General features: G+C 39.7%; 1 pseudogene; it reads right to left on the bottom strand.

Moving 5' to 3' along the window:
• LOC140240493 (amidase-like) overlaps positions 1–11,728 on the bottom strand; it is a 32,697-nt pseudogene extending 20,969 nt beyond the window's left edge.
• Positions 11,729–13,948: the final 2,220 nt, after the last annotated feature.

The raw sequence follows: 13,948 nt of genomic DNA, 5'->3' as shown, positions 1-13,948 counted from the left end.
GAGGGGGGGGAGCTCTTTTATAGCTTTACTAAATGACCCGAACAGTCCGACCCCGTCCGGACAAGCGATTTGGCCTGATATGGGAGAAACAATGTTTATGTATTTTGTAAGCTGCCGACCCAGTGGTAGCTACGTAGGTCGTGCACACTGCAACAGAATTGTATGTAATTCATGCTAATAGCCAAATTGAAATCGTAATCATGCAACTGAAGCATTTTACTGTAAATTCATCGCATGTTTCTGTAGGGAATATCATAGGTGAATTGCGTGAGTTTTGTAGGAGTTTTAATTGTAGTGTTTGAAATAACTTCTTTTTTTTTGGGGGGGGGGGGGGGGTAGTCTTCACTGCTTAGAGGCGTCCGGATAAGAGAGGGCCGTATAATCGAGGTCGACGGACGGCCCTTGATTTAGTATTTGCAGAGTCATGGTGAAGTAATTTGATGTATGCCTGCATGATATAAGTGACGAAAACAACGTTGTCCGTTTTTGAGTAAATTGAAGTAAAATATAAACTTGCCTCCATGACGAATGACGGTTTCGTAAATCCCCTCACCAATGCAGCTCCATATACCGGGTGCTGGAAAATGTTAACACAATTCCACTTTAAATTAACAACGTGTAATGTGACAAACAAAGTAATACTAGGGTACAAGATTACATAAGTATTAATGAATAATAATGTGTGTGTGTAAATGCCTTGTGTAAGACCATTGTGTAAGGTATGTAACGTATACATAACATATACGTACTGCTTTATTCAAAATCTGAATCGCGCCGCATGGTGAAACATTAGATTGTGGTGTATTTTACACACAATATACATGATTGGGTGTCAGGGATGTTGGAACGATCCGGTGGGTGTGAACTAAAAAACAAACAAACAAACAAACAAACAAACAAAAATAAATATACAACATGCAATTAGAATAAATACAGGAAAATTAAGCAGCAAAACAGTCACGGTATCAAATTAAGAAGGCAGTGTTTGAGCACACTTTTGACATCTTGCCATTTTTAAGAAAAATGAAAATTCTGGTGTGAATATGACAATTATGACTGAAAAATTACCGTGAGCATGCACAGGAACAGTGACTTCTCGAACTTGCACTCCCACTCCCATCCCTCTAAGACGGAAGACTGTCTCCTCGACCAAGGAATTAACGGCTGTCTGTGCCACCGGAGTTCTGAACCCCTCGCGCAACAGGCCTATCTTCATACCAGTTACCGAACCACTGTCAAGCTATATACACAGAGAAATATATTAAAATGGCTCAAAAAGACATACATTGGCGGTGAGTTAGCTAGCTCAGTCGGTAGGGCTATATAAGCGCGTCTACCTCATGATCCAAAGGACCCAGGTTCGATTCCCGGGTATCACTGAACAATGTTGTGTGTAATCATACCGTCCCCTCTAGTAAGAGGCAAACACTTTGTTCCTCGGATAGGACATAAAATTAAAGTACCGTGTTTGAGAGAGTCACAACTCATGTACGTAAAAGATCCCGCTTCATTTATCAATCGCAAAAAGCCAGGTGTCTAACCCGGTAAAGTGGTCCCGCCTAACATTCAACAGGACCCCATGGAAGACCGGCTATTGCATCTGAATATGGGCTATCCGGTCATCTTCTCAGATGGAAATCAATAAAAACAAAAACAAAAAACAAACAAACAAACAAACATTTCAGCACTAAAACTCTTTGATCCTAACGTCAACCTTTGCTTCGTCCTTGCCAAGACATACAGTGTGAACTGGGAGTTAGCATTGTGTGCTCATCAGGCCTAACCTCACTTTAAGTAATCACGTCAATCTTACAAAAATATCGATATTGAGAGGCAGCAAAGAGCTAATCAGCGCTCACCTTTCAAAAGAAAAAGCCAGCAAGTTACAGTCATGAGCATGTACATTAGAACCTTGTATAAAATCCAAATTTGCTGGCATATTGACTCTGGTATTGACTGCGACTTGTCAGAATCACCATTACAACGTTTATTATACCCAGTCCTACATTCACTAAATATCTCGAATTTTGTTGTGATGTTTTTGTAATCCTCTTATCTTGATCAATAAAAACTCAAAGAAAAAAAAAATCGTAGGACAGTCTTACATAGCCTGTTACTAGTATTACCTACTTTTTAAGCAATGCACGAACAAAGTTTATCATAACCATGATCATTATTGTAGTCTTTATACATTACTTTATTTCCCCAACTTTTATAGCCAAGCTATGTCATTTCCTTTGCAATACTATTATCTTGTCTCTTAATAATACTGTATAGTCTTACAAAATAAAGCTATGAAGTTGACAACAAAAAATGAAAGACAACGTGAAGTCAACAGCCACAGGCAAGGATTTTCCAAATTGTGGCGGTTGAGCTCTTTAAAGCAATAAACCGTCACCGCCTTACCTCCTTTGTGTACTCGGGAACCTTGACGTGTGGACACTGTCTCGGGTCGTTTCCGCTGTCGTATCCAGCTATAACCTGCACGATATAAAGCCATATCACAAGAAAGTTATTACAATAATTCCACTTGACGTCGAAACATCTCGACGGTATACCTAAAAAGCCTTAAAAAAGTGTCCGTGTTTGAAAAAAAAATGTATACGTATACGTATAATATACATACATGTACATGACTGCCATATTAACATTAACTTGAAATCATGTGTTGTCGTAAATGCGAAAAGGGAAAAGAACATGGGTAAAAAACCTCCATCATCGATGAACAGGCAAAGCAACAAGGATAAACCATGACTTGACAAGTGTTTACGCGGAACCTGTACTAATGTTTGATAAGATTGCCTCCAGAGATACACTAAATACTCTACTCTTGATTTAAGTGGGCTAAGGACTAATATTCATTCTAATCAGTGAGATCGTTGATATCTTTCTTTGCTCTAATTTTGAACTCTTTTCTACACATTCATAAAAGATTCTTGCTTTTTATTCAATATCCTTCAAAAACAATTATTCTCATGAGATGGCATAAATTATGTTATGAAAGACATGTTTTATGATTCTAATCAGCATTAATCTCATTACTTCAAGTAACTGGGCACATTCTTGGACTGTCCTTGCCATAGGCCCCAAGTGGTCCAGTGCTGGTTCCATGGCCATGGCGCCGGTGTAGGGGACAAGGCCATGGGTAGGCTTCAGACCAACAATCCCGGTCCACGCCGCTGGCATACGTACGGATCCTCCTTGGTCGCCTCCAATAGCCATGTCCACGTCTCGCATCAAGACCTGATACGGAAAGAGAATAAACCTGTAGAAATGATTCTGAAACACGCTCACTAAACAATACAATATAAACTGTTCTTTCAACAACAACAACAACAACAACAAAATAAATAAATCTTGATCGACATCCACTCTTTATAGGCCTTAATGGTTACCAAACAAAGGCGCTACACGAGAATTGAAGGACATGAAAAGATCGTTTGGTACTTGGACTACAAGACCCTCATGTCGTAATCCACGAGAGAATATGACATTTACTGTATGCCATATAAATGGTAAATGAAGATAATATATCTTCCAGCATCGATTAGCAATCGAACCTTCCATGTGAGTTAGCGGGGCATGATATCAATATCAGGTACAGTGCATATTAGCAACTCTTAAACACACACACACACACACACACACACACACACATAAACAAAATACAACTACGGAAAAAAAATATGTTGGATTCGTTGTGCACACGAGTAATTATTCACAATATCCGCACGAAAGTCAAATCCAAATCATGAATACAAAATTGGTAATCATCAAGACGGTGGTTGGATCTTACCGCGACAGCACTCCCAGAACTTGATCCACCTGCGGACCTTCGGACATCGTGTGGGTTCATCACCGGGCCATTGGCTGCTGTGTAGCTGGTGCCAGACAAGCACAGGTTCTCACACACAGTCTTTCCCGCTATAACACCCCCTTTGAGGACGTTAGGAGCATAAATGAAACGAATGGAATTACTCATTGTTTCTGTAATATCATTTAGTCCCTATTGATTTGTGGCTATATACGGAAATCAGGCAAGCTGACATTACATCTACACCGCCAAAACTCACTTGAGGTGTCATAGTACTATGATAATACATGTAATAATTTCAATTCACAAAGCGCAGAACCCATCTGCACATAACTTTCTGCACTGCAAGCGCTCCTGATACGTCAAACAATGATGAGTAGTTGTATAAGATGTGTTATAAGTCATGGTTTAAAGAATACTACAGTTCTAGGATTTTCTACAGTTTCGGAGCTCCACATGCAAAATGCTCGGTTTCCTAATGTTAGTTTTCATTGGTCGGGATTTGAAGCAGATGAGTGTCTTTTTATAAAACTGCGCAAATTATGAGTGTGTTTGTAAGATTTACGTACTCATAGTTACAGGGGCTTGACTAGTTAAGTGCTTGTACGTATACAATACTCAAGATTTTAAAGATTAGTCCTATTCATTGGCGAATAGAGAGCCAGTTTTATAGCTCTTTCAGAAGAGGAGAGATCCTCGAGAATCTTGTAATCGCTGCAGATCAGCCCAGCAGAATTAAAATGCTGTGCTTTGGACTCGCAGCAGTCGCCCATGCAAAGTGTCGGTGAGAATCAGAGGGTCAATATTATAATAACCTATTACAATAGTCTGACTTGGTGTTCAGAATTTTTTATTGCTCCTCTTTAATATAATTATGTTATCATTTTGTCACTTCTTGTATCTGGAAGTCTATTGATCTGTCAGGAATGAAGGTAAGATTATGGATAAATTCCGTTCTCTTCAGAAACTGGATGGCAGGCGAGATGGACAAACAGGTCAAGAAACAAGCAAACACACACACACACACACACACCCACACCTGCGTCTAATATCCTCGTCACAACAGTTGCGTCGAAGTCGGGAGTGTATCCGTTCATAGCGTGGCAGCCATTCAGCATTGGAACGCCGGCCACAGCGACATTGTCCTTGATGGCCACCCGTTTTCCCAGCAGCTTCCCGCTGTTGGCGCCATGGATTTCACACTTCCAATTCCTGTATCAGAATCATTGCGCTCTTTACACACTAGAGAACATTATTTTCCTTCATAACACATGTATCTTCACAACAAGTATTATGCTTTGCCATCTACCTTGAATTCATTGTCTACAAACACGACACAAATTATGATTGACACCGCGCAACCAAAATTCAGTTTTATTGCGCGTAGAAATTTTTGTAGCGCCAACACAGATTCGTGGGTACGACGGCCAAGTCCTATTTTAACATCTCTCTCACTTTTATTACATTGTACTTTCATCAATTTCAAGATGTCAAACACAAGCTACTTACTTCTCAGTGTTTTTCTCTTATGATTCATCATTAAAATTATTCTGTTACACTTTGACTCGTTACTTAAAAACACGTTCGACCATCGCATATACTTGCAGACCAGACATTGCAGACTGCACATTGACACGCCCATCATGGCATACATGATAATCGATGACAGAAAGTAGTACACTATTGTATAATACAATGTATACTCCAAAGAACCAAACAATATTTAAGATAATGTTACCATGCATTGTATGGGTTTTCTCTTTGGTCTGGTCGATGCCCTGGTAGGCGCGGGTACCTAGTGGGTAACCTCGGCTCCGCAAGATGTGTGATGTTGTTTATAGACTGGATACTTTCCCCAATAAGGGTTTTACAGATCTAGGGCGAAAGAGAAAGTGACGGCATACACTTTGATTCACATCAAGAAACTTGATAGTGTTTCTCATGACACTCGGAAAAACAAGATCCATAATGAAATTTCAGGACTAATCTGTTTCCAATTCAGCTTTGAATTCACCTTGATATTGGTTTTCTACGTGTAGTTTTACACGTGATAAATCTTAATCACAAATAATCCTAAATAAGGGCAAGGGAACATATTTCGTTTGTATTCGGTTGGTAAAGGAGGCAAACTAAACGAGGACATCATAATTAATGTCTCGGAATGAAAAACACAAATACAACATGATTCATTAGAGTATGGATTCATGTATGAAAATACAAAATAGTGTCTTGTCTTGCTATTTATGGTTACTAACACTTGTCATCTCTTTCTGGGAAGAATGGTATAAGACAAGTATTTCGGTATTTTAGTCCTCCACCACAATAGGGAGATGTCTGAGAAAGGGGAGGGTGTGAGACGAACTATCCCCCATCTCGCGGGGGCAAACTTCGAAATTTTTTGTGTACATACCAAAACCGCATTTTAAGAGCACTTTCCAGGGGCGGATCCCGGAATTCCGTAAAGGGGAGGCGCGTTTGCAAAATTAAAGGGGGGGGGGCGCACCGACCCCCATTTTTTTTTCTTTTCATTTCTCTTGTTTTAACCAAAAGTATAAGAGGGGGCGCGCACCCCGTGCGCCCCCCTCTGGATCCGCCACTGCTTTCAAAGATGCTGGACGCAAAATTTACATTTATTATTATTTTGAGCAATGTCTTTATCTGGCCACATCTAACATAACTGTCATTTATGACTAGACCAAACGTTGCCTTTTTCGTTCATCTGTTACTCTGTTGTGAAATAGTGGGACTGAATATTTAATGCTCACATATACATTTGGAGCATCCATCTACAGACACACACAAAAAAGAAATGTCAGAGGGAGAAAAAAGAGAGAAAGAGGGAGAGGGGCAACATTAATAATTATCGCTTATTTATTTCTATGATTGCTCTTGATATAAAAAAAAAAAAATCCGTAATGCAATGTTTTATTGCACTTGCATTTCAAAAAGAGGCTGAAAAGGGGTAAAAGTTTACCCGGGACACACGATGGACGCCGAACCTTTGGCTCATGTGACTAAAGATAAAAAGAGTTAGGAGAACTAACTGTAACATTCCCTTAAATAAACCCCATTTAATGTATTCAGAAATTTTTCAAACGGCACATACTTTTTACAAAGAGATGTGTACTTGGTCTCGGCAAAATATCGGACACACGAAAATGCATTTTGATTTGACAGGGGCCGCTGCCCTTCAAAAATCTCAAAACAACTCCTAATTTATAACTTCCCAAGAGTTCCGTCAAGAGATTCTCCCCGTCAAGGCGCAGGTGGGGGGGGGGGGGGGGGGGAGGCACCAGTAACTCTTGAACCACCCCCCCCCCCCATCCACACACTAAAAACCACCTCTGATAGGTACGTGTTCAAACAAAATAATATTCGATTTATAATTTTAAGTTTAACTAGGTCAGTTCAACCGAGAGCTTTATTGCACTTGCTTAGCAAATTGATCGTTATAAACTTAATGGCCCGAATTCACGAAGGTGGTACAAATGAAACCATGGTTTAAACCACGGACAAAAACCATGGTGCGCCAAGTGTCGCACGGAATATTTCGTTACGAAATTGGTCATTTCGTCGACAAAATGACCGTTTCGTTAACGAAATTATAATTTCGTGGACAAAATGTTCATTTAGTTACAAAATGTTGTCATTTCGTTACAAAATAATCATTTCATGGACGAAATGACCAATTTCGTAACGAAATATTCCATGCGACACTTGGCACTCCATGGTTTTCGTTCATGGTTTAAACCATGGTTTCATTTGTAACACTTTCGTGAATTCGGGCCTATGTGGCTGGGCAATAGGTAAAAGAGAGGTTAGTGTTTATCCTCTGAAAATATTTTGCTATGCTCGCATCAAGGTTTGGCATTTGCAGAATATGAGAGAAAATCAGGACAATTCTTTTATGCATGCATTACACATATCAATATAGTTTCTTTTCTTCACATTAGAGAACCATTTTCAAAGTAAGTTCCCCTCCAAAGAAAATGGCAATAGGAAATGTGTAGTGAGAGGTGGTAAGAGAGTATAGGGATTTGTTATGCAATAATAACATTGTGCCACCCTTCTATTTGTGTGGTCACGAGTCTACCAAGACTGTGATTCAACATCTTTGAAATATTGAAGGCTTTGTTTTGACACAATTTGTATTTTTTTTTATACATGTATAAGGGATTTTCAAAAGGTATAGCTATGAATGTTATGTTATGATTATCCATGTCTCATAAATCTGCAACACTGCAGGCACCTGACTGGGATATAGATAAGGGCGGTCCGTGGACTACAGTTGGATTCAGTTAACTTTGCCCAGTGCCTGACAGCCCTGCCCGTTCTCCACACAGTGGAACATTATGGTTGCATGGTTCCAACGCCCAAGTTTTGATTTATCCACGGTTGCTTTGCCATAGTCCGAAAACTGAATAAACAAGGCACATTATGCCATATCAAGAATGAATAAACACTGTGTACGATAGTACAATTGCCTACCTTCAAGTCTTCGTTCTCATATTGGAATCCTAACTCCGCAGCTATCACTCTCAACTGGTCAAGAGTAGGGATATTCACCAATGGACAAGAATAGAGTTTCGCTCCTGTCGCACATGAAAAAGGAAATTAACTATTACGAATATCAGTCTTTAATAAGATTACCTCCACATATCAGTCTACTATATCACTTCTACCACGTATAAAGTAATTTTGTTTATATCAATTGAAAAAAATGACGGCATATAGTGACGATGATAACAATGACACAGACAGTATCAATGACACCACTTTAAACTCAGCAAAAGTTTAGGATGAGAGATTTCTCAGCCATTCAGTATAAGCCAGTTCGGGGTTCCACTTTGAGCATGAGCAGAAAAAGGTCATCAGTACCGGCAGAGCATGTTGGTTTTTTATTCACCAATTGGATACACTGAGATAAGCATCTGTGATGTAATGATTATTCAAGTGATCATTATGAGTGGTGCTTGCCAGCACATCCACCTGACAGCAAAAACGGAATTTGACAATATCAATAGAGAAAGATTGTTAATACATTCAATGAGAAATAATGAAATGGATGCTTTCAAAAGTGCTAATTGATGGATCATTCTGGTCACTTGGTCTACGCAAGTTCATTCTTTGTTTGAGCATGACTGATGAATTCCATAAATTGTTACGTCGGGTAAGCTGAAATACCTTCTCTCGCTTGAAAACTCGTGGAGTGCCTAATCAACTGAGAAAGAAGAAAGGTCATTTGTACCGATGTGCCCATGAGCTAACCCCGAACTGGCTTATTGAATCCAAATGAAAATATAAAGATGTAAGATTTAGCACTTTAAATAAGAATTAAAAACATTAACCTTGGCATGAAGAATTGTCTTGTAAAATACCAATTACGTATGATAGAATATATGTTTTTAACTTACAAATTAAAATAAACTACGAAAATGGATGAAAACGTGTGTTTATGTGAGCGTGTGTTTTCCCCTGCGTGGATACTAAAGTTGATTAGCAGTGTGATGCACCTCATTGCTGGTTTCCCAATTTACCAATATTGTATGTAAATTCATCATGTTCGTATAATATGATGAAATTGCTTTAAATATGATGTGTTGCAGTCTTTCTACATTATTTTATGTATAATTTGTATTTTTTAGATGGTAAGTAAAAGTTCATTCACAGTGATCAGCGCTGTAGGGTACTCGTATGGCACTGCTTGAGTTAACGTCGAAGCGGACAGCATTACTGCAGCTGCAAGCTAGAGGCAAGCTGATGACACTATAAGTATGGATGGCATTGGCTTTGGGAAGATGATATGTTTTAATACCCAGCTTGGCCTTCATGAACATTGTCCATCCCTGCATCCGTCTCCAAAATGAATGTTCCTTAACAAAATTCAATTTGTAAGCTCGAAGTTGGTCCTGATATATTCTGCTCTGTATGCCAGTTATTGCGACCCCATTCAAGACGGATACGACGCGGTGAGTGTTCAGTATAATGACTGTTATGGGCAATGTTATGACGTTTTATTTCGTTTCTTTATTTTCTGTGATTGTGAGGTGTCATGTAAGTACTTTTTCAGCTTGCTTGTGAGTACTCCTGGCCTTCCTTTCATCTGTCTATCATAATGAAAGAGCACTTGGCCTACCTTTTTCAGAAAGCAGAGGGGGTAATTGGCCCCACCCCAAAGACAGTCAGTACAAACTCGTGGAATTAACTACAATAATGTATGTGCTTTTAATTAGAAATTGAATAAATTGTGGAATCCTTATATCCTATAATGTTGTTGCCCTATGGACATCACGAGATTTTGTAGTCTTCTCATCCAGCTATATAGAGGTACAGGTTCGTGAAGACAAGTAGTCCCTTATTTTGTACCCTAAGTGTTCTCTCAAGCACAAGGCTGCCATTTCTCTGGTCATGCTGGCGGTTTCTTGCATCATTTATTTTTTGTTAATGTGATGGAAACGACATTTATATTGATTATAATCATAAATTATGGACACCTCCGTCAGGAATGGTTACTCAGGGCTGACAAAAGTGGGGCACTATAAGTTAATTTTTGCTTTTGAAGAGTTTTTGTACCTTCAATTTGGTTTAAATGACTTCTAACCGATAGAAGTTACAGTTTTTTTGTTTTGTTTTGTTTCGTTTTGTCTTTTTTTTTGGGGGGGGGGGGTTCCAGTCGGAGATTACGTTTAGTGGGAAGAATAAGTTTATCTTGTGGAGATGAAGTTTGATACGACGTCATACTGTTCATCATGGGAACTTCGGAGTCTAGATATTTTCTAAGCACATTATGTAAGTCTAGGTTGAATTCTCCATGGATAACCTTTTTCTAAAGCTCGATCATGAGGCATAGGTGAATAGGCCTACATCCTCAAGGGGATTCATCCAAGTTAGTCATTGAAAGTGGTTATACTGCATTCTCTATAGTAAATCCCCTTCACAAATCGCGGGCTGCATGCTTGCCATGCTTGCATGCCTCTGTACTGTACTACCATTTATAGCAATTTGATGTTCTTGGCGGTACTCATGTGGTTGTCATGCTATGGCGGCTTACTCCGTAGGCGAGTCGAGTCTTTATTTGACCGTATTATCAACCATGCCGTCCTCTGCTCTAGGCCCGGCCTATGGGCCTCTCTTCTAGAAGATCGAGGCAGAACATTGTTCCTGGGATAGAACATTAAATGGATGTCTCGTGTGTGCATGGGGGTATATTTCACGATATCGACTCCCATGTCTAACGTTAATGATCCCACTATACATTCACTCGTTTAAAGAACACGGTGTTAATCTGGTGGAGCTAGGTGTCATCCCATTGCACAGCTGTCCAACAGAGAAGTGGACCACCTCCCTGGTGGTCCCACCATCGAGCTACCCACCACATGAGCATGCTAAGACCAAACACAGGCGAATGGCACCGATGCACCTTGTGCTTCGCTCCAGGGTGACTAGCAATTGTCAGCAAACGATCAAAATACGAAGAAGAATCATCCACTGTCACTGACTCGATGCGACCCCAAAACCAGCATGGTTATATCAACCATCAAGCTGGTAGTCTACAATTATACAAGTACCCCCTTGTGATCGAGTGAATTATAGCCCCTGCCCTGGCCCGCCTGTTGTTTTCAGGCGATGACCCGTTATATTATTGATTCATAATTGAAAGGTCTGAACTACATGTATTTCCCATATCATGCACAAGGAAATTAAGGAAAGAATTACAAGTATTAGTGGACTAACACTATGAAATCCAACTTTCATTACGGCATCGACAAGCGCAGCTGACTTGTCCTTATTTGCTAATATCTCACGTACCCTTTTCGCAGCTCGCTGGACTCACCGATGTGGCACCACCTTCCATCGTGTGTTTTGTCCACTCCGACTGGTCACCTGAAATGCGTTGTCTATACACGTGCACCTCCATCCAAAGCTGCCCTCGGAGTGTTTGTATTCGACCAGCGTATCATGGAATGAACGGTGTGCAGTTCGCGATGGTTCAATTGACCCCGAATTTAAACATAAAAGTTGAAGAGCCACTATCTCCGACTTACGTAATCCTATAATGCCCCGACTTGCTTTTCGGGCTTGTTAGGGGCTGTGTGATTCACTGCATGTGGAGAAATCGTTCAGGCGCAGTCTGCTATGGGTCCGTGCTGGTCATTCTGTCAATACCCCATTACAACTAATGTTTTGCTCAGATGACCTGTATCTGCTCATGCGCAAAAAACTTTGATATTATACTAGTACTTCTACAACGTTGTACTATAGGTGTATAGCGGGGACTATATATAGTATAACCATACAGACACTCTGCGCCAAATATAGATACGGCGGTATTCGCGTGGATGGCGAGTTCTATATACCCCCCCCCCCCCCCCCCCCGAACGAGCAATATTGTCTAGTGTGTGTTTGGTGTGTTTTTATTGTGTACAAATGTGATCTTTATCATTATGGCGCAGATTGAGGCGTTTATAGCTCCATGGTTTATGGCGTATGAAGTCAATCACCCCTCATATAGATGTGGGTCCAAAAACAAAATGTAATTATATACTGCAAGATTATGAGATGCTTATGTACAAAATGGCACTAGAAAAGTCGATTTGACCTAATCAAACAAAGACAACTTTCAATCACAATACGATGTTAATTATCGGTAAGTTAAGAAACAGTTAAGAGTATAGTATAAGATTATACATCATGTATTTATAGGTATGCATGTAGGTATCAAGTCCCGTCTTTATTTAGTCTGAGCGCTAAACTTCAGTTTAGCATGGAGCTAAACCCATTAGTCTAAAGGGGTAGGCCCCGTGCATACACAGAGACTCCAACTCTCCCGCGTTTTCGACGGGAGATGTCCCGCCGAAAGTCCATTTTTGCAGAATCTCCCGTTCTCCCGGTTGAGATTTAATTTCTCCCGCTTGAAATGATTTCTTGCTTAATTTCATTGTGTGTTGAAAAATAAGCCTTAGATAGCACGAGAGAGTATCTAAAACCCGAGACTGCAAGGAACTTCGTGCTCGTGATGTGCCTTTCGCGCACATCGAGCTGGTCTCCCGTTTGCTAGGGGTTTCAGGCGGGAGAATCTCCAGATCAGAAGGTGCTTAATAGGGGTGGAGTCTCTGCATACAACGGAAACTCGATCAATATAATGAGATACAACCGGACACAACGTAAATACAATGCAGACATACCAAACTACCCTCTCCATCATGCACAGTTCCAAAATAGTTTTTTGTTTTGTATCACTCCTTAAAAAAAAATATACAATGTACAACAATCCAGTTATACAAACAATTCAAATTTCAGAATTGCATAGACGACCTTCACACATACCACTATAATTCTAATCAGCTATTCAGCTGTTGCAAATTAAACATCATTTATATAATTTGAACATTGCTTGTGCGTATATGATCAGGTATTCTGTATATTGTAATTTCACTGAGTTATATTGTTATGTGATTACTGCGTGTGAGTAAGTGTGTGTGTGTGTGTGTGTGTCTGTGTCTGTGTGTGTCTGTGTGTGTGAGTGTGTGTATGTATGTGTATCGTGTTAAATGTATAGTTGTTATGATTATCTCAGGGTCTCAGCTTTTATAAAGCCTCGGCCTTTCTGCTGATTCCTTACACTTGCAAAATTTCTCTTTTTTGTACATAAAGTGTCATGATCTTTGTATAATTGTCTTATTTTGTATGATGTATCTTTGTATGTTTTATGCCAAGTGTTAAATAAAAGAACTTGAACTTGATCTTGAAGTACATCAAGAATTTATACCTTTCTTTCACGCATGACTTCATCCCAAATTACAGAGACGTATATTCTTATCCTACTCACCATCGCAATAATAACTTTTACTCAAGTAAGCCATGCAGAATTACTAAGCTGCGGTCACAAAGGTTCGTACGAATTACATTTTCAGGGAATTCCACAAAATTTCACTTCTTCACCGTCACTCTTTTGACTTGCTATTCCTCCTGCTTTCCTAAAGAGGTTAGTAAACTTCTCTTCCGTTATGCTGATAGAAAGGAGAAAATATGTTGCATTTTCTTTGAATTGATGCATGCATGACGCGTAAACATATATTAGTTATATTTTGCTTGTTCATTCATTATGAAATAAGAGTTCATCTTAATATGATA

Source organism: Diadema setosum, chromosome 2 (genome assembly GCF_964275005.1).
Source record: "Diadema setosum chromosome 2, eeDiaSeto1, whole genome shotgun sequence".
Taxonomy (NCBI): domain Eukaryota; kingdom Metazoa; phylum Echinodermata; class Echinoidea; order Diadematoida; family Diadematidae; genus Diadema; species Diadema setosum.
The sequence above is the reverse complement of the archived record's forward strand: the minus strand, read 5'-3'. Positions and strand labels throughout refer to the sequence as shown.